The following is a 20653-nucleotide window of genomic DNA, read 5'->3' as shown; positions in this document are numbered from 1 at the left end:
TTGAGCTCCCCCAGCGTACTTACATCGGACTTGGCACTTAATGTGCCATTTGGATATGCGATGTCGCAAAATCGGATGCAATACATCGCGGGTTCTTTTGAGGCTGCACATACAATTTATCTTATGTGCGGTACGTTCAGCCTCCGAACCGATGCACACGGGGCCGCGCATAGAGACGGAGTGGATATCAAACACATACAATTTGGCCACTTTTCACCCGAATTCTTGGCTCGATCTGCCATCGGCCGAAAACAGGCCAAATCAGGCATATGCACTATGTCAAGACAGTGGCAGTTGGACTGGGCAGGGGGGGGGGGGCATTTTGTGGATACCATCGATAATGCACAATGTTAAAACAGTAGCGTCGCTGTACCGCAGACCAATCATACATTTCAGTTCAGTAGTGAATAGACCGCACTAACAATTAGAGCTGAGCGGTTCTGTACGGACTGGGTTCTGTTCACCAACTTCTAATCTGAAAACCTCATCTTATTGGCTGTAAACACATGCTAGACCCGGACAGCCAATGGGATGACACATCCGGATCTGAACACTACCGAACCAAACTCATCTCTTCTAATAACTGCAATAGTACCGGTGAGAGGCAATACTAAGCCAAACAGAGTATATATATATATATATATATATATATATATACACACATACATACGGTCTCTATGATACATCACAATAACGTAGAGCGCACCGGATTTACTTAAGAAGAAATAATAAAGAATCCAGAATATGGCGCAATAATCTTCCAGGACAGAAGGGTTAAGCAGCAGCAGCAGCAGCAGCAGCAACGGAGATGACTTCCGCAGGCTGCTGTCATAGGATGAATGCTAAAGCCCCACACATGATCAGCCATGCCAATACATACGTGTATCTACCTGCCCACAGCCAGGGTGCTAACCAGCACAGATACAGAATAACAGGCTCCATGCCACTAGTATATAATGCATGTATCCAATGCCTGGGCTTGCACAAGGTTAGTGCAGTCATTACAATGTATCTAGCCAAGGGTACAAGGCCAGATCCCAATATACAGGCTGCAAAGCGCGGTGCATGTGGGTCTCCTTTGTCATTACCTCCAGGATTCTGCAGGCAGTGGTGGACCAGGGCTGCAGCCAGCACGGCAGGAGTTAAGTGAACTGAGATACTGCTCTCTATTAGGAGGACACAGGCTGCCTGCTGCTGCTTTTTTTTTTTTTTTTTTTCAAGCACAACTTTATTCAGCAGAGCACAATGTTTTTTTATGGACAGACAGAAGCTAGATCCAGGGAGTTCAGTTCTCCCTGATACACATTTGCATTTGAACTCCATCTGCAAGTGGCACATTCGCATTGTGGGACAGATTAAATCAACAAGTGATATTATTGTTATTATCAGACGTTACGTAAGAGTAATGGTGCTACAGCCAATCAGCTCCTATCTAGAGGTGCTGAGAGCTTCAGGCCCCGCAATGCGCCCAGGAATCCGCATAAGATACAGATGTAGTGCCGCTCATTCAGCGCTGGGGCTCGCCAGACCACCTCCGCTCGCTACATCTGACTGGGATGCGCGAGCGTCCCACATCCACGCGCGTCCCAGTTTCCTGTCAGCGGTGGATGGGAACCCTGCCCGTCTCCGTTTCATGGAGACGGGCAGGGATAGCGGGGGGAGCAGGGAGGTGGGGGACCGCATTGGGGACCAGCGGGGGGGGGGACCCGGAGGGAGCTCCGTTGCAAGGGGGCGCAAGCGTGTCTCGTGCACGCGCGTCCCATTCCGGCGGCTGGCAAATCTACCGCCAGCCCCTGCAAGGAAGAGGGACGCTCCATTTGTATTACGCACTGATAAGCCTGCCTCCCACCTCCACAGCTTAACTCTGTGTAATAGGGATGGCCATCGGTGCTGTACCATCGATGGTGATTCTGCAACCAGACATCGATAGTTACAAACTATGGGATGTACAACCATCAATAATTTAACTATTGATGGTCAGCCATTCTCTCTGACTGACTGGCCCATAAGCCAATTAGAATGTGGGGGCAGGGCTTGAGAGTTGTCATGGGTGGAGCTATGCTCCGTGTCCCGGCACCTTAAAAAAAAAAAAAGTAACATTGTTGCTGCTATACCATCGATGTAGGGAAACCATCTGGTTCGATGGCAAAAGTATTTCAACATCGGCCATACACCATTGATGATTTTGATTCATTAATGGTCGATGGCCATCCCTACTGCTGGGCGCATTGTGGTGCCTGATCGATCCAGCACACGTATTACATACATGATACCATGTATATATCTGCCTAGCAAAAGTGCCTCCTCCGGCCGTCTCCTGTCTGCTGGCGGTAGCAGGGTCTGAGCACTACTGTACTTCGCATACTTGCCGAATTTTGCTGGCTGCCTTCCGGGAGAGGGCAGCCAGCTCTGTTATACAGGGGGCGGGGCTATCGCCGGGGGCGGAAAAGAGGCAGATTGGGGGCGGAGTCACAGACGTGCTTCCCTGTTGGGGGGGTGTGCCTACAGTGATCGCATCATTTTAGCCACGCCCCCCGCCGTGCAATGCCAGTATTTCAGGCATTGCACGGCGGGGTTAAAATGACGCGATCATTTTACTCACGGACCCCCCTGCCGAGGGGCAGATCGCGGGGGATTGGGGTTAATGCGGGAGGGTTGCCCCCTTTCCGGGGGGGCGGGAGGGGGACCCGATTTCCGGGACCCTCCCGGCCATTCCGGGAGGGTAGGCAACCCTGCTACTACGCATGCACAGATCTCCGGGAAAAGGGTGCGGCGTCCATTTATTTCCAGCGATTTCCGCAAGGGTAGTAGTGTGAAGTCCGAGCACTAGAGTGCACAAAGCCCATTGCGCATGTGCAGACCACCGAAAAAATGGTGCTGCTGCCTCCGTTGCTGGATTCCTGGAGGGTAACTCCAAAAAATAGGTGCAGCGTGTGTGGTGTGAGCCCCCCTGTGGCATACACACAGCATCTAATCCCTGAGCTATTCCTGAGCAGAGCAGCAGGTGACAGGGGGGACTCCCAACTGTCCCCCCCACCGTGGTACACTGCCGTCCCCGGGCGGGCAGGTCCCAAGAAAAAGGGACTGTCATTTGAAAATTGCCGAAAATGACGGGGCGTGGCCTAATTAAAGGGGTGTGGTATATAATCGCGGCTCTCCCGTGAGGACACTCACGGAGAGCCGCGGGACACTGCCAGCCGCGGGAGGAACGCAGGAATGTCCCCGAAAACTGGGACATTCCCGTGGTTTTCCGGACTGTTGGGAGGTATGATTAATGCTTTTCTGAAGGTTGATCTAGTTGCACCTCACCGTTACAGGTGGTGGAATCCAGTTCCCACTTTAACCCCTGGTTAACAGTATGTTGTCACAGCTGCATCACATTGTCACTCCTCCTTTACTGATACACTTACAGTACTTCGTACGGGGATATAAAAGTCACCCCAATACCCAACACTTATTGGGGATTGTGCCTAAGGTACCATAAACGTAATCTGCTATAAATAACCATCACAATGACACATGGGATCGGGAATATGGGGGTTATTCTGGTTCACTCCTTCTGGCAAATTCCTTCTTAGGTGGACAAAACCATGTGCACTGCAGGGGGGCAGATGTAACATGTGCAGAGAGAATTAGATTTGGGTGAGTTATTTTGTTTCTGTGCCGGGTAAATACTGACTGCTTTATTTTTGCACTGCAATATAGATCTCACTTTGAAATAAAACCCCACCCAAATCTAATTCTCTCTGCACAAGTAACATCTGCCCCACCTGCAGTGCACATGGTTTTGTCCATTTGAGAAGGAATTTGGCAGAAGGAGTGAACCAGAATAACCCCCTATATCCCAGAACACCGTCCTATTTAGGCCAATAAAACGGCCTGCAATTGGACGGCGCGATAATCACCATTGGTCCAAAAATGCAGTTTTAATTGGCCGAAAAAGGATAGCAGTCCTCATTATAAAAAAAACAGATAATATTCCATGTTTTACACTGTTTAACTATTTATCAGTCCGACCCCAAACCTTTATTCTGTTTCCGTATGTACAATAGCCGCTCACACTGCTACAGAAATCTGCATGAAAACCTTATAAGTGTTAATGAGCGTTAGAGGAGACATAGGGGTCACCACCTGCTGTGCCACTACAAGTCCCAGCATGGCATCAGAACCATAGCTCTTCCAGGTACAATAGCCTTCCTTAGTGCCCATGGAAGCCAAACTATATGGCATACACAATGACAGTCCAGATGGGAGCCATTGGGTTCATTGTGTGTAAAAAAAAAGATGGGGGAGGGGTAGAGGAACTGAGAGTAGAATAGGGAACTACAGCAGGTTAGGGGGTAGTTTCTTCATCTTTATCAAACTCCTTTTTCACAAATGTTCCCTTATCAAGTGTCGGGATAGGTAATAATTACACTGGACCTGCAGGAGTTTCCTTGTGCAGTTGGACTACACTTATACCCCTTTCACATCGCACTTTTTAAACGGTATATTGCCGTTTTTTTCCCATTTTAAAACGTTTAAGGCTGCAATGTGAAAGTGCCAAAGTTGATTTACCGGTTAAAGTTAACTGGTATTTCAACACGGTTAAAAAGCAGAGTCCTACACGTTTTAAAGCCGTTTTTTTGGCAGTTTGAACAGCTCTATTTCAATGGCTTGAAACGTGTCCCTTGGGGGTTAAACGGGTTGAATGTTTGAATGGTATTAAATGATTTTTAAAACGGTTTCACCTGCAATGTGAAAGGTCTCAAGGCTCAGACCCGTTTTAAAATCCCATTTAAGAATACCGTGTCATTACCCATTTCTGCAATGTGAAAGCAGTATAAAAAGACATAGGAACATTTCCAAATAACGAAAAGTCCCTGGAAATTAGAAAGCATCTATTGTAGGGTACACGCCAGAACGATTTGGCCTCAAAACACCCAATTTAGATCAGGATTGCTGACTTTCAAATGCTCCTCTCCGGGAGAAGCCCGGCTGTGACGTCATTAAGCCCCACCCCCATTACGGGAAATCGTCGAAATCACTGATCTCCATGGAGGGGCGGGGCTAAAATGACACGAGTGTGCCGTTTTAGCTCCGCCCCCTCCTCTGAGACCCGCGGATTGCGGCATTTAAATGCCGCGATCTGGGGGCTCAGTGGGGGTCCCCCTGATTTTCGGGAGACTCCCAGTAATTCCAGGAGATTCGGCAACCCTGATTTAGATACAATCTCGACCCATTGTGTGTAAATTGGGCATGCTTTGGACCATTTCTGATCCGATGCGCAGTCCCACTGGTCGTTTCACAGATCCTACCTGCAGCAGGTTGGATCGGGAAATGACCATTCAGCTGGGTACAGGTCAAGATGGGATCGGTTTCAGATCGTTTGCAGGTTGTGAGCAGATTGTGTGCTCCAACAAATCGTGAGCCGATCGTACGATCGTCTTTCATCTGCTCACAACCTGCATCATTCTGGTGTGTACCAGGTATAAGAACTTACTGAAGGACAAGACGGCAGAGCCTCAGTTAAGCCCCATACACACTAGACGATATTGATTGCGCACAATATATCGCATACACACTGAAAGATATCATTCAGTGACATCATCGGGTCCCCCAGTTCCATACATGCATTCCTTGACGACATACCCTGTAAAAGTTGAGTTGCAAATGCAAACGTTGAAGACATCATTAACTACGCTATATAATCCTTCCTTACTCTGGAAGTGATCAGTATGCTTAATATGGAGCAACTGTGTTGGGTGTCCGAAGTGCCCGACCAGTTATTGTAGGACAGCTGGTAAGTATGCCAGAGATACTGGAGTGAAACCTACACTTCCTACAAGCATGCAGGAACGGCCCACAGGAGTACTGGGGAAACCGCCTGTGGGCCCCACCCCCTCCTCTAGAGATCAGGTTGCAGTGTGCACATGAATGACACATTATACATATGTTACATTATAAGGTACTTGTTTCCTAGCCCGGCGCACACTTTCCCTACGCACGGCACCGTAGGGAAATTGCATCGCATTGCATGGGCCATTTTAGTGTCATGCGATGCAATTTTTTTTTAAGTTATTTTATTCACTGCTCATGTCCCCAGGCCATCTCATCGCATGGCATTGCACCTCCCGAAAAATCGCATGCGATTTTCTGGGGTGCCATGCCATGCCAGACATTTGTATGGCATGCAATTATGTTTGAATGACCCCCGCACTATCCACGCCACCCCGAAGCGTGGCGAGCGGCGGCGGAATGCATCCGCACAACCTTTTCATTCCGGCACTATCCACTTCGGCGTGGAGTTGATTTTATATAGTGTGGCGAGCGCAGCGAGTCACCGAGCCTGAAGCGTGGCGAGCCCCGCGAGGGGACGCGGATTACTTTACATGGATTCCGCTTCCGCTCGCCACGCTTCGGGCTCGGTGGCTCGCCACACTACTGTATATAAGATCAACTCCACGCCGAAGTGGATAGTGGCGGAATGAAAAGGTCGGGCAGACGCGTTCCGCCGCCGCTCGCCACGCTTCGGGATGGCGTGGATTATGGGGGGGTCATTTAAACCTAATTGCATGCCATACAAGTGTCTGGCATGGCACCCCAGAAAATCGCATGCGATCAAAAAATCGGTGCGATGCCATGCGATGAGATGGCCTGGGGACATGAGCAGTGAATAAATGAACTAAAAAAAATCGCATCGCATGCCACTAAAATGGCCCATGCGATGCACTGCGATTTTCCTATGCAGAATAGCCCTCTACACTAATAGAGTAAAGGCGCCATGCTAGGAAACAAGTACCCATTATACTGCACAGGACTATGATGTATACATACCTCCCAACTTTCATGGGGCTCAGCGGGACCTTTGCGTGCCGAAATTTTGGGTCCCCGTTTTGCCGCTGCTGCCCCTCTGCCTGCAGGGGAATAGTTGCTGTGCGCATGTGCACAGCGTCTATTCACCTGTGCCCAGCGGGTGGCAGCGGGGACTCCCAACTGCCCCACACTGCGGGACACAGCTGGCCCCGGGCGGAACGCGGGAACGTCCCCAGAAAATGGGACATTCCTGTGGAAAATGGGACAGTTGGGAAGTTAATGCATTCATCTGGTGCATTATCACGTATGGAAAATATTGATAAAGGGGCCCAAACCAGAGGCGTAACTCTGGGAGGCAATGGAGACATCTGCCACCGGGCTCCTGCTCCCAAGGGGGCACCTCTCTTCCCCTGCAAATTTAAATCAGTTAATTGAAAGCTTTCAATCAATATCACGTCTGTGGCTGACTAGTAGGGCCTTTACATCACACTCTCTTTATTTTAAACATAACATACATACATACTTACACACATGCATACATATATGTGCTGTGTGCGTGAGTGTGTGTGTGGCAGGGGGGGGGGCACCAATATTTATCTTGCCACCGGGCAACTGGGGCGAACTTACACCACTGGCCCAAACCATCCATTCTTTAATCATGCCTCCCAAATTTTGTTATTGGTGAATTTGGACCTGCTGTGCCGAAAAGGGGTGGGCATAACTCCTGCAAGACCACGCCCCCATTTTCTGCTGCTGTGGCCATGTTGCCCTCAGGTCCCCTGTCACAGTGAACAGATGCAGTGCGCGTGAGCATATCGTCTCTTCCCCAGCGGCAGGCAGACGCCCAACTCCCCTGCTGGGACAGTTGGGAGTTATGCTTCTAGAATGTGATAAATAAATAGGAAGTAGAATCTAATTGGTTGCTATGGGCAACATTCCGTCGTCAATAGAACTCCCATCTTAGTAATTTTTATTCTTTCTGTGCTATTATTGCTACACTTGTTTTCTTTCTGATCTGGTAAGTCTCTCTTCCAGCAGCAGTTATATATCCATTACCCAGCACCCGATCCCAGTATGACAGTATCCTGTTTCTCCTTAGAGCGCAGCATTACCTCAGCACTTTCACACCAGAGCTGGATCCACTGCCCATCCTGTGAGGGCCCCCGTGTCACACACTGCGGCTTTGAGTGACAGTTCGGGCATGTGACTGATATAGGGCCTTGGAATTCTGGTTCCATCTCGCAGCCTGCACCACCCTCTCTGCCCCTCCAATCCCAGGAGGGAATCAGGAGGCTGCTGTCTGGAGAAATGTTTTACAAGTGTTCTTAATTTACCTTATGGCTAACATATTGTCTAATGCACATACCTTATGTCACAACAAAATATAGGGGTCCAATTACTGAAATGGCTAACCGTTAAAGGGGGCAAATTTTTCGCCAAGCGGAAAAAAAAATCAGTTTTCACTTGCGTGTCGCCATGGGCGAAAATGCCTGCAAAAATGGGTGAAAACTGATTCAAATGTGCAAAAACTTTGTGAATTTGCAGAAATTTTGTAAATTTATGTGATTTAGGGGTAGATTTATTAAGCTCGGTGAAGTGATAAACTGTCTGGCTTTTATCGCCGGCAAATCAGCCCCTAACTGTCATTTTTCAAACCAAGCCTGTAACTTCACAGTTAGGAGCCAGTGATAAAAAAACAGACTCTTTATCACTTCACCAAGCTTATTAAATCTGTCCCTCAGGGGTAGATTTATTAAATTCAGTGAAGTGATAAAGTGTCTGGTTTTTATCACCGGCCAATCATCTCCTAACTGTGTATTAATGGCTTGGTTTGAAAAATGATAGGTAGGAACTGATTGGGCGGTGATAAAAACCAGGCAGTTTATCAATTCACAGAGCTTAATAAATCTAGCCCAGAGTTACTTCCCCCAAACACAACAGTCAAACACTTAAGACAGGCATTACCAACCTTGGTCCTCAAGGAACACGAATACTGGCCACACATCAGACCAACTTTCCTCCAACCATCTAACTCAGGCTTGTCCAAACTATGCCCCCCCCCCCCCCAGCTGTTGAGAAACTACAAGTCCCTTCATGCCTTGCCACAGTTTTGCTATTATGGAATGCTAAAAATAGGGCAAGGCATGCTGGGATGTGTAGTTTCACAACAGCTGGAGGGCCATAGTTTGAACATTCCTGATCTAACTAGTTGCTTGGATGGAATAAAAATATGGTACTGGATGAGAGCAAATGTAATATTTATCTGGAAAAGGACAAACACTGTCGCTCAGACACGGTACAATAGTTGGACCTGTTTGATTTAAACAATTTGACTGAATGCTTTTGTCCATTTTCCTGGGTTTGTGGGCACGGGTGGGGATCATTAGGTCACCAGGTTAGGTCGACAGGGTCATTAGGTCGACATGGGGTTTTTCACACTTTTGTCCCGAATGCTGCCGCATATGTACTAACATATGCGGCTAGCATCGGGTTGCGGTGACGGAGACCCCCGCGATACCTGTGATGTGGTCTGCGGGGGTCTCCGTCACATCCCGGCGGCTGGCAGTGTCCCCCTGCGTCTCCTCCCCCCTGCAGCCGGATGTCCTCCCGGCTGTGACACCTGCTGGGGAAGGAGGAGACAATCGAGGACGGGAGGACGGGAGGGGGCGCGGACGACGGATGGCGATAGAAGCCCATAGGCTTCTATAGGGTATCGCCACCCTCTGGCGGGGCGGACGGGTATTGGTACATAGTAAAATGCGGTAAAACCCCATTTTACCGCATTTTCCCTTTAGTACATCCCGCCCTCAGGGAGAAAATGCTCTGCTCCTGGACTTCCCTGGTAATGTAGGATTGCCATCACCTGTAGTGACACCTTCCTTATCAATGACCCAGCTCACCACAGGTGACGGCAATCATACATTACCAGGGAAGGCCAGAAACAGAGCATTTTCTCCCTGAAGGAGAGGGTCAGGTAGGCAAGTATGAATAACTAAATCCTGCACTGTTGATGTGCCTTGAGGCCTGAGGTTGGGAATGCCTGACAAGCTATGTGCTCCTTCCCGGGAAGCCTTGTAACATTACTATACCACAGTAATGGGGCTGGGAGATTAATTCACCCTCCACAGGTATCACTTTATTGCAACGTTCAGCAGCAGAATGGTTATTCCTAACAAGCACCTGATTACTGCACCTGTCACTGTAGCTTACTCCAGATTTATCCTCCCCTGCAGCGCTGCCTGCCAGTCTGTCTGTGCGCATGTCTGCCTGCCAGTCTGTCTGCCTGTGTGCATGTCTGCCTGTGCGTATATGTCTGCCTGTGCGTATATGTCTGCCTGCCAGTCTGTCTGCCTGTGTGCATGTCTGCCTGTGCGTATATGTCTGCCTGCCAGTCTGTCTTCCTGTGTGCATGTCTGCCTGTGCGTATATGTCTGCCTGCCAGTCTGTCTGCCTGTGCGCATGTCGGCCTGTTTGTATATGTCTGCCTGTGCACATATGTCTGCCTGCCAGTCTGTCTGCCTGTGCGCATGTCTGCCTGTGCGTATATGTCTGTCTGCCTGCCAGTTTGTCTGCCTGTGCGTATATGTCTGCCTGCCAGTCTGTCTGCCTGTGCGCATGTCTGCCTGTGCGTATATGTCTGCCTGCCAGTCTGTCTGCCTGTGCGCATGTCTGCCTGTGCGTATATGTCTGCCTGCCAGTCTGTCTGCCTGTGTGCATGTCTGCCTGTGCGTATATGTCTGCCTGCCAGTCTGTCTGCCTGTGTGCATGTCTGCCTGTGCGTATATGTCTGCCTGCCAGCATGTCTGCCTGTGCGTATATGTCTGCCTGCCAGTCTGTCTGCCTGTGCGCATGTCTGCCTGTTCGTATATGTCTGCCTGTGCGCATATGTCTGCCTGCCAGTCTGTCTGCCTGTGCGCATATCTGCCTGCGCGTATATGTCTGCCTGCCAGTCTGTCTGCCTGTGCGCATGTCTGCCTGTGTATATATGTCTGCCTGCCAGTCTGTCCTCCTGTGCGCATGTCTGCCTGTGCGTATATGTCTGCCTGCCAGTCTGTCTGCCTGCGTATATGTCTGCCTGCCAGTCTGTCAGCCTGTGCGCATGTCTGCCTGTGCGTATATGTCTGCCTGCCAGTCTGTCTGCCTGCGTATATGTCTGCCTGCCAGTCTGTCTGCCTGTGCGTATATATCTGCCTGCCAGTCTGTCTGCCTGTGCGCATGTCTGCCTTGTGTCTTTTGTGGGCCTAATTCAGGTCTGCAAAAAGCAAAAGAACACCAAACTCAGCAATAACATGTAGGTGTGGCAGATGTAATGTGTGCAGCAGGAGTTAGATTTGGGTTGGGTGTGTCTAAACTGAATTTTAAAATGCAGTGTACATATTAAGCAGCTAATATCTACCCTGCACAGAAATAAACATAACCCAACCTCATCTACGTATCTGCTTTTTTGTTTTGTTAACAAAGCTGAATTGGGCCCTTTGCTGACAGCATCTACACGAAAAGCAACAGGTAGCGGAACAAAAATTCCAGATGCTAATTGCTGCTTTATTATTGCCACCTTAGCTAGGATGAGTTCTGGAAACCTACAGAAAGTACATTTGGAGCATCGGCGGTTGAGCAGTCGACAGCCATGTCGATGTTCAGAAGGTTGACATTACAGTGTTGGGTACTTGTGTATTATCATCTGGGCGTCCATTGTTTCATCGCATGCCACTACTTAAGGCATGCGATGCGATTTTTCATTGTAAAGACCCGATTTTTAATTGTATAGTCAACCATGGGTGATTTCATACCCCCACTATCCAACTACATATGGAGTTGATTTTATATAATGTGACGAGCGCAGCGAGCCACCGAGCCCGAAGCATGGCGAGCGCACCCGGATTACTTTACATGTATTATGCGTCCGCTTGCCACGCTTCGGGCTCGGTGGCACGCTGCGCTCGCCACACTATATAATATGAAAAAATCGGGGTGCCCAGATATTACACAAGTACCCAGTGTTGAATGTAAAACACCGGCATGGTACAAACTATCAACATACAGTAAAATGTCAAAATCCTCAAACTGACGACAGGATCACAATGTCGACATCTGAAACAATATCATTTGAAATGTTGACAGTTCAAATGTTGTAGATCATCAGGGATGGCTTGTTGACAGTTTATGTTGAATGTCATCTTGGTAGACATGATTAATGTTGACATGGTCTCTGTCGACATGCATTCTCGTTTCGACCTGGTGACTGTAGACAAGATATAGCTATCTGTACTATCAGCGGGTATGGGTCATTGTGTCATCTCAATGAAGGTTGACATACATTGAGTCGACCACTGAAGGTCGACACAAGCATTTGGCCAACAATATATTCTTCCACCACCCCGTAATGGGGAACATTTTTTGTGCAAGGGCCATTTGTATGGGAAAATCCTTCAGGGGCCATATGTAAAAATTTCTTACAAATTGTCCTGCTGTAACCTCAGGCCCCCGGGCCTGAGGTTCCTCACCCCTGCCGTAATGGATGAAATACCACCTGTTGGCACATGTCGGCGAAAGAAAAAAATGTGAAAAACTCATGTTGACCTTCCCATTGTCAACCTAATCATTGTGTCAACCTCCCGACACTGTCAGCCGTAGCCATGTTCAGCTAAGCCCTGTCGTCCAGTGGTCAACCCAATGTATATCGACCTTATGCAGTGTATATAACTGGCTTGGAGGATGATTTTCATCTTTAGATTCCCACACACGGTTCATGGCGAAGGGGCATGGTCAGGGGTCCGACCAAAATCACAATAGGGTCACAACACTGTTATTTGACAAATTTTGGGCCATTTTTTTTCGCCTAATAAAGGAGACCCTCCACGCCCCTTTGTAGGAGAGTCCGATGCATTGAGATGTGCTGCGGTAATGCATGGCTGCACACGTATTTATTGCATGCATTTATAGTAGTGCTGGCATCGCTTGCTTTCCCTTGCTCCTGCACGGTGTCTGAGATTTTAATTGACTGTACTATAAATTGCTGCGGGGCCTCTGTATCAATTAATATTTTTGTGTAAATACTGGGGGTATGCCTTTTGGAAGCCGTGTACAGGTGCTGCCCACGTAGCCAGGGCCGCCATTAGGGGGGTGCTGTGGGTGGGCCCAGCCTCTCTGAGAGAGGGAGAAGGGCCTGGGGTGCTCATTTTGCCCACCGCATCCACCTCTGCTGTGCTGTGCTGCATCGGAATGCTGGCAGCCAATTAATATGCTGCACCGAGTGGTGAGCCAATCAGAGCTAGCTTACCGTTAGCCAATCAGAGCGTCTACCGGTACACGAGCTCTGATTGGATCACCACCTGGTGCCGCACATTAATTGGGGCGGTGCAGGCGCCCGGACTACAAATCAGTCCCGGGCCCCAAAAATTCTGGTGGCAGCCCTGCATGTAGCAGCTTCCTTATAACCTTCTTACTGTTTCAATGCTGGCAGTAAGGGTATGGGTAAAAACCGGACGCGGACAAGACTCCGGAATACCGGACATCAAACTCTGCATTCCGCTTGTAGTGTCCGGTGCTGGGGGTGGGGATGCCTGTGATAGCTGTCACCAAGGAGAGGAGGAGGGAGAGAATAAGGCCTCCCTGTATGGTCCGGATATGCAGCAAAATGGACCATGGCTGGAGCTAGGCACCGGTGCACCCCAGACGGGGGGGCGCGCACTGCTACATGGGGGGTGTGGGTCGGGAGCGATGTAGCCGCAGCCGCCGAGTTTGCTGGGGGTGGGCGGTGTAGAAGCCGCTCACCTGCCGGGTGCTGCGTCGCTCCACAGCGTTGTTGGGTGGGCGTTTTTAGTGATTCCACAGGGGGTGGGGGCGATGCGGCGGCTGCCGCCAAGGTTGCTGGGGGGGAGCCGCTTAGCCACTCACCTCCATCCGGGGGGTTCCCTGCTCTCGCCTACCGCCCTCCAGTGGCCGGCACCCTAGGAAAATCCCTAAAGCTGCCTAGTGGTGGCGCCGGCCCTGTCCGGACCACATGGGGTGGCTGTAATCTCCCCTTCCCCATGTCCCTGGTGACAGCTGTCACAGGCATCCCCCCCGGATGGTACATCCCTACGGACACTACACTACAAGCTCCAGGCTGCAGAGTTTGATGTCCGGTCTGGGTTTCCAGGATCTTGTCTGGGTTCCGTTTTTTGTTAGTCCCAGGTAGTAACTCGACCTGTATCTGTATAAGCCTCAGGGGTTACGAGCAGAACTTCCGGGAAACCTCTGCCCCAACACATCTAACCTTTTATATTCAACCAGTATAAACCACAAAGGTATATTTATTTGTATTACATATAGAAAGCAACCTTTGATCCATCAAAAGAATAACATAGATTAGGAGGAACAATCGTAAGACTGTAGAAGTTAGATAACGAACAATCGCCTGTAATCTCACTGACACAGTATTGTAGTAGAGGTTGGAATAGAATAAGCTCAGCAGTACAGTGGCGTATTTATAATAAGTGCAGTGTGTGTGGTGCAGGGGGCCCCTCGGGTCCACCCCACACCCTCAGGTTTCTAGTACTCACCTCTCCGGAGTGCAGCGTCTCTGAGCATCGGCGTAAAATGATCTGTAATTGTTGCTGCGGTTATTTCCCAGGAGTTTTGGTTGTGCGCAGTAGGGATATCGTAGGCAATATGACGTGTATGCAGTAGACTCTAGTCTACTAGCGCCAATAGCCGGACACGGGGTGACGTGGATATTGGGGGTGTGCATGGGTGCTTTGAAAGTTAAGTACCATCACATCTCATCGCATAGGTGCTTATACAATGAAAAATCGCATCGCACCGCAAATGGCATGCGATACGATTTTCCTACGGTGCCGTACATATGTAAATTGGGCCTTTCTGAGAATCTTCCTGGAATAAAGTGTAAATTGTTATTTTCTGCCTCCATTGATGAATCAGAGAACATTCGCCGGTGAAATGAAGAGGAGCAAATACTGTACATTTCTGTCTCCTCTTGATACGTCACAAAATTGCCTGTTATGTTTGTACAGTAGGCATTGATTTTGCTCAAGGCTCTTGGCAAAACATTCACCACTTACTTCTGCCTTCTGTAAGTCCAGTATACTTCAGACAAAGGTATTACGCACTGCATTGTACTATCCATGGTGTCTTACAAAGGCACAAATTTAGAAAAGAATGTGAAATATTTTCCTTGAGTTATAGCATTGTAGCTACTGCAGCCATCTCTCTACAAATATCATTTTATTATTTCCAGAGCTTTATGGCTCAGTAGCTTTCCGAGTTCTCTTTAAACTCCTCACCACCACCTACAAGGCTCTCTCCTCCTCCACCGCTCCTTACTTCTCTTCACTGATCTCTATCCACACTCCCTCCTGTCCTCTTCGCTCTGCCGCCGACTGACCTCTCACCTAATCACCTCCTCCCACTCCCGTGTCCAAGACTTCTCTTGCGCTGCCCCCCTGCACTGGAACAACCTCCCGCCACCCATCAGGCTTTCTGATTCCCTTAACTCCTTCAAGCGCTCCCTCAAAACCTACTTCTTCCGACTAGCCTATCCCTCCTCCTCCTAACCTCATTTGCTCCTCCCATCCTGCCTACCCTACCCCTCCATCCATTCCTACTTATCCTATTGTCCACCCTCCTCCTTTTTAGTCTGTTAACTCTTATGAGTAGGGTCCTCCTTCCTCACGTACTCACCCTACCTCTTTACCTCACCTGTGCTCCTGTCCTGTTCTTCCCTTCCTCTACTTCATCTTCAGTCTCCTCGACATTTTCGACACCTACTTCAGAACTGATGCTGATTTTAGTTCTACCAGCTATACCCCTATTTATGCTGTATTTTATCAACACACCCTGTACGTTACCTTGTAATTAGTTTTTTGTTTGCTATGTACGGCGCTGCGGATGCTTTGTGGCGCCTTATAAATAAACAAACTACTACTACTAGCCGCTTGTGCCGGTGAATGATATGATGTAACTTCCACACTATAAAAACTGAAAGACACACAATAGGGTTAGGCCCATGGGGGTAGATTCAGTTAGCGGCAAGCTAAGCTAGACTTCGCATACTACCAGTGGTTTTTACCTATGGCACCCCCACCCAGGTAAAATCCGCCAAAGCAGCCCATAGAAGTTATGCTTTTACATGTAGCCACAAATGTTAGACAGCTTTATTTTTACACGACAATTTCAATTTGAACTCACCAAATCTACTGTAACTCTTTACATCTGCCGCACCTGCAGCGCAGCCTGTTTCTGCCCAGTCGCTCGCTTCACGTTACAAGCATGAATGAGGCTCCTGAATACGCCCCTGTGCTCTGTGGTGCGGCTGGCCTACAATAAGGCAGAGAAATATGGGTGAATACGGAAATTCCAGCTGAACAAACAGAATGGGAGGAATTCTGCAGAGAAATATTAATCCCAAACTCCGCCAGAGAAATCTGCGAGATTTGGCAGCGAAATGCTGTGCAAGGGGAATATTCCAGGATGGAACAGGGCTGCCGGTCTGGCTCAAAGTTTGAGAATTAATATGAAATAAAATAATTAAAAGTGGACGACTCCTCTCTTCGGATAGGGTGGAGTTGCACTCTGCGGAAACGGCTTTAGGGCCTTATTCAGGTCTGTTGAAAGAGGCCGTTTGTTCGCACGGGGACCGATGTTGTGTTACTGCGTATCCGCATTTCTGCACATGTGTGTGTTCATCTGCTGCGAATAGTTGGATCGTTGGGTGCACGACGCACCCAGGACAGCGGGTGTGGGGGGGGGGGGGGGGGGGCGGAGAGGGGCGGCGGTTGGCGCCATTAGCATATGTGAACACCCAGCGTTTCATGGGCGTTACCATGAGAACGCTGGGTGATTTTCCTCCTGTTCGCAGTGCCGAGTATAAGTCTACAATTACTGCGATGGCTGTGGGGGGGTGGAGGCCGCTGCTGACATCAGTGGCCCTTCCTCCCCTTACGGCCAGGCCTGTCTACGTTTTTAGGCAGCACTCCCAGAAAACACTGCGGTACTGCCTACAAATGCCCCCAGCTGTCAATCAACTTGCGAACAGTTTGTAAGGGGACCCCCCGCACGTGCATAGTGTACCGCGCACATGTAGGGTGAAAGTTACTGAGATGCGAAAGACACTTCACAGGTCATGTTGCTATGGGCAACGAATCAGAAGCTACTTTTTATTTACCACCCTCTAGAACAGGGGTGGCCAAACCGGTCCTCGAGATCTACCAACGGTCCACATTTTTCACATCGCCTAGCTGCTGCACAGCTGCAGTCAATACTAGGGAAGCCAATCCCGGGGCACTTTTTCAATCCCGGGTATCGGAATTGAAAAATGCTCAATCCCGGGATTCCCGGGATCCCGGGATTGGCTTCCCTGATTAAAAAAAATGCCCCGGCCGCCCCACATATTCACTTACATGTGTGGCGGGTGAGGCCGGGTAGGGTGGGCTGCTCCTCCGGGAGCTGGGCAGGCGATGGGTAGGGTGGGCTGCTTCTCCGGGAGCTGGGCAGGTGGCGGGTAGGGTGGGCTGCTCCTCCGGGAGCTGAGCTGGGCAGGCGGCGGGTAGGGTGGGCTGCTCCTCCGGAAGCTGAGCTGGGCAGGCGGCGGGTAGGGTGGGCTGCTCCTCCGGGAGCTGGGCAGGCGGCGGGTAGGCTGCTCCTCCGGGAGCTGAGCTGGGCATGCGGAGGGTAGGGTGGGCTGCTCCTCCGGGAGCTGGGCAGGCGGCGGGTAGGGTGGGCTGCTCCTCCGGGAGCTGAGCTGGGCAGGCGGCGGGTAGGGTGGGCTGCTCCTCCGGGAGCTGAGCTGGGCAGGCGGCGGGTAGGGTGGGCTGCTCCTCCGGAAGCTGAGCTGGGCAGGCGGCGGGTAGGGTGGGCTGCTCCTCCGGGAGCTGAGCTGGGCAGGCGGCGGGTAAGGTGGGCTGCTCCTCCGGGAGCTGAGCTGGGCAGGCGGCGGGTAGGGTGGGCTGCTCCACTGGGAGCTGAGCTGGGCAGGCGGCGGGTAGGCTGGGCTGCTTCTCCGGGAGCTGGGCAGGTGGCGGGTAGGGTGGGCTGCTCCTCCGGGAGCTGAGCTGGGCAGGCGGTGGGTAGGGTGGGCTGCTCCTCCGGGAGCTGGGCAACCGTGCGATCAGCATGGTGGGCTGTGCGACCTGCGCAGCGTGACCTCTGACATAGTCACGCTGCGCAAAGACGCTCTGCCGGGCACGGGAGAAGCCGGGCAGCGTCTGAGCAGGGTCTCAGACACTGCCCGGCATTAGACTGCGCATGCGCAGTCTAATACCGAAATCCCGGGATTGGACTCTCCAATGTTTTTAGGGCCAAATCCCGGGATCCCGCCGATCCCGATCCCGGGATTGGCCACCCTAGTCAATACTAACTGTCACTTTTTCAAACATGCTGCATTCATTCCTACTATAGATCCACAGGTTTCCTGGAAAACATGCACCGTTGGTAGATCTTGAGGACAGGTTTGGCCACCCCTGCTTTAGAAGATAGTAGACGGGATGTGATTGGTTGCCTATAGCAACATGACCTGTGAAGTGTATTTCACATCTTAGTAAATCTTAGTAAATTTCACCCGCAATGTCATCCGATCGGCATGGCTGCAGATTCTGAAAAGGGGCCTATATGCTAATGCCAGCACCAGCCACGCCCCTGGTGGCATACAAGCCTGTATCTGACTGTGCCACAAGTTGTTACTTATTTATGCAGTAGCGATTAAACACTCAACTCCATGGATATTGGCATTACTGTATGAATCAGGCCCTTAGGTACAGTAACTAGAAAAATATAATTCATGTCATATACAGTAAATCATCTTTTTAATCCTCCCCTTTAGAATGTAAGCTCTCACGAGCAGGGCCCTCTGCCCTCATGTGCCTTTCCTTCTTTTACCTAAACCATGTCCATACTTTCTTCAATGGCATCTAGGGGGTTATTCTGGTTCACTCTCAGAGGCAAATTCCTTCTCAAATGGACAAAACCATGTGCACTGCAGGTGGGGCAGATGTAACATGTGCAGAGAGAGTTAGATTTGGGTGGGGTTTTACTTCAAACTGATAGCTATATTGCAGTGTAAAAATAAAGCAGCCAGTATTTAACCTGCACAGAAACAAAATAACTCACCCAAATCTAAATCTCTCCGCACATGTTACATCTGCCCCACCTGCAGTGCACATGGTTTGTCCATTTGAGACGGAATTGAGTGAATCAGAATAAGGGCCCTAATCCCTCAGTTTTACGCCACCCTAATACTTATTTTAGTATCGTCTGCTGATGCCGAAATGTTTCTACAGTATACCTTGTACTTGTCCTGTGCTGTCTTGAACTGTTAAGGCCCCCATACATTACTGCGCATAGCATGTGAACAGAGTCTATTCACCGCTGCTTAGCAGCGCTGGGCTATGGGGACTCCCAACTGCCACCTCTACCGCGGGACACTGCCAACTCCAGGCAGGATGCGGGACGGTCCTGTGAAAATCGGGACAGTTGGGAGGTTGTGTTTATACAGTAACATCAACAAATCTGTTACACGGCTAGTTCATCTCTGCTGCCCCCTACTGTTGGATCATGCACACTACCAATAAGGATCATCAGCCTTGTACAGTACCATACACTTTACCAGTGGTTCCCAAACTGTGTGCCACCCATGGCACCCTGGGGTACCCCAGGGCACTTCCAAGGGTCCCCCCCCCCCCCCTAGGCAGATACAAGGCCAGTGGTAGAGGGTTTTGACATCCCCCTGCAAACTAGAATGTTTTTCTGTGAGAATTACTGAGCAGGGCCAATGTGGAGGTTAAAATGTTTCACCTCACCATTAGAGGTGGTGGAACTCCATTCCACCCCGTTCCCCTCACTTTAACCCCTGGATATACAATATGTTGACAAACAGAAGTGAACCTAAGGATGACATATATAAAGCAACTAGGTGATTCATCGTGCCCTCCGGGTGCTCTTCACACCGTCGTAAGGGGCTACGCCAGCAACCCCCCCCCCCCTGGAGCAGCGGTTGGCATTTATGAGATCGTTGGGCAGCGAATGTACACTGCCTAGCGAACCAACCTGAATCAGGCCCACAAAGTCAACAGTAGTAGCGTCACCTATGGCGCACATACACTAGAGCGATATACATGCGCTTCAGTCACTTTCTATGCGATTGCGGCAATAAAGCGCAATTTGATTCACAAAATGTCCAATGCAATGCATGGTCCCATTTTAAATCCACTTAGCCACCTCGGTGTCGTCACCCAGGAACGTCCAATGCATTTCATTTGCAAACCAATGAGAACTTGCAGAGCGGCAGCCAATCAGGCCCATTATCCGAAAGCTGTCAGAGGAGAAAAATAACCTCATTAAATAATTAAATCTTTATTTTTATTTTTATCATAAACATGCTGGCGGCCAGGAGTACGCTGAGGGTGGTGTAATGCGTGTTGTTGGCGCACAGAGATCGCTTCTGTCTGCATTTAGGAAAGGGCTAGTGGTCCTTATGACACATGACTCATTCAGAAAGTCCTTGACCAGGAGGAAATCCGAATTCACATAACATTCCAGCAGCTGAAGTGACCCACGGCCTGAACCAGTGAGATGAAAGAGAGTTCAGGAGAATGGGCACAACTGTAACCACGACACACACATACATACAGTACTATAAATCAAGGCGACTATCACCTCTGATCCCGTGATTTCATACAATGACTTATTCATTATTCTTCAATAGTAAAAATCGGGGCACTGGTACGTGTGGGGCCTTGATATATAAATCAGTTTGGCTGCAGCTGGCTGACTGCTGGGACACGGCACTGCTGTATCAGATGGAGTGCATGCTGAGGGTCCCACACACAGACAAATCCCACGTGTGGTGGTGGAGCTGCTGCAT

General features: G+C 49.9%; 2 protein-coding genes across 13 annotated transcripts in view; both read right to left on the bottom strand.

Moving 5' to 3' along the window:
• The window catches only part of ME3 (malic enzyme 3), a 165360-nt gene extending 149263 nt beyond the window's left edge, over positions 1–16097 (bottom strand). The window contains exon 1 of one of the 3 annotated variants that reach the window (XM_083170267.1): positions 15985–16097. The gene's annotated coding sequence lies outside the window, so the exon portion shown is untranslated. Of the gene's footprint in view, positions 1–890; positions 911–1088; positions 1206–15984 lie in introns of those variants that run through there. The other 2 variants (XM_083170266.1, XM_083170268.1) reach the window with 2 other exon arrangements.
• The window catches only part of PICALM (phosphatidylinositol binding clathrin assembly protein), a 380825-nt gene that overhangs the window by 332988 nt on the left and 27184 nt on the right, over positions 1–20653 (bottom strand). The window lies entirely within an intron of this gene.

The sequence above is a fragment of the Crinia signifera genome, chromosome 2 (genome assembly GCF_055691185.1).
Source record: "Crinia signifera chromosome 2, ASM5569118v1, whole genome shotgun sequence".
In the NCBI taxonomy this organism is placed as follows: domain Eukaryota; kingdom Metazoa; phylum Chordata; class Amphibia; order Anura; family Myobatrachidae; genus Crinia; species Crinia signifera.
Note: the sequence above shows the minus strand (reverse complement) of the source record. Positions and strands in the feature narration are given on the sequence as shown.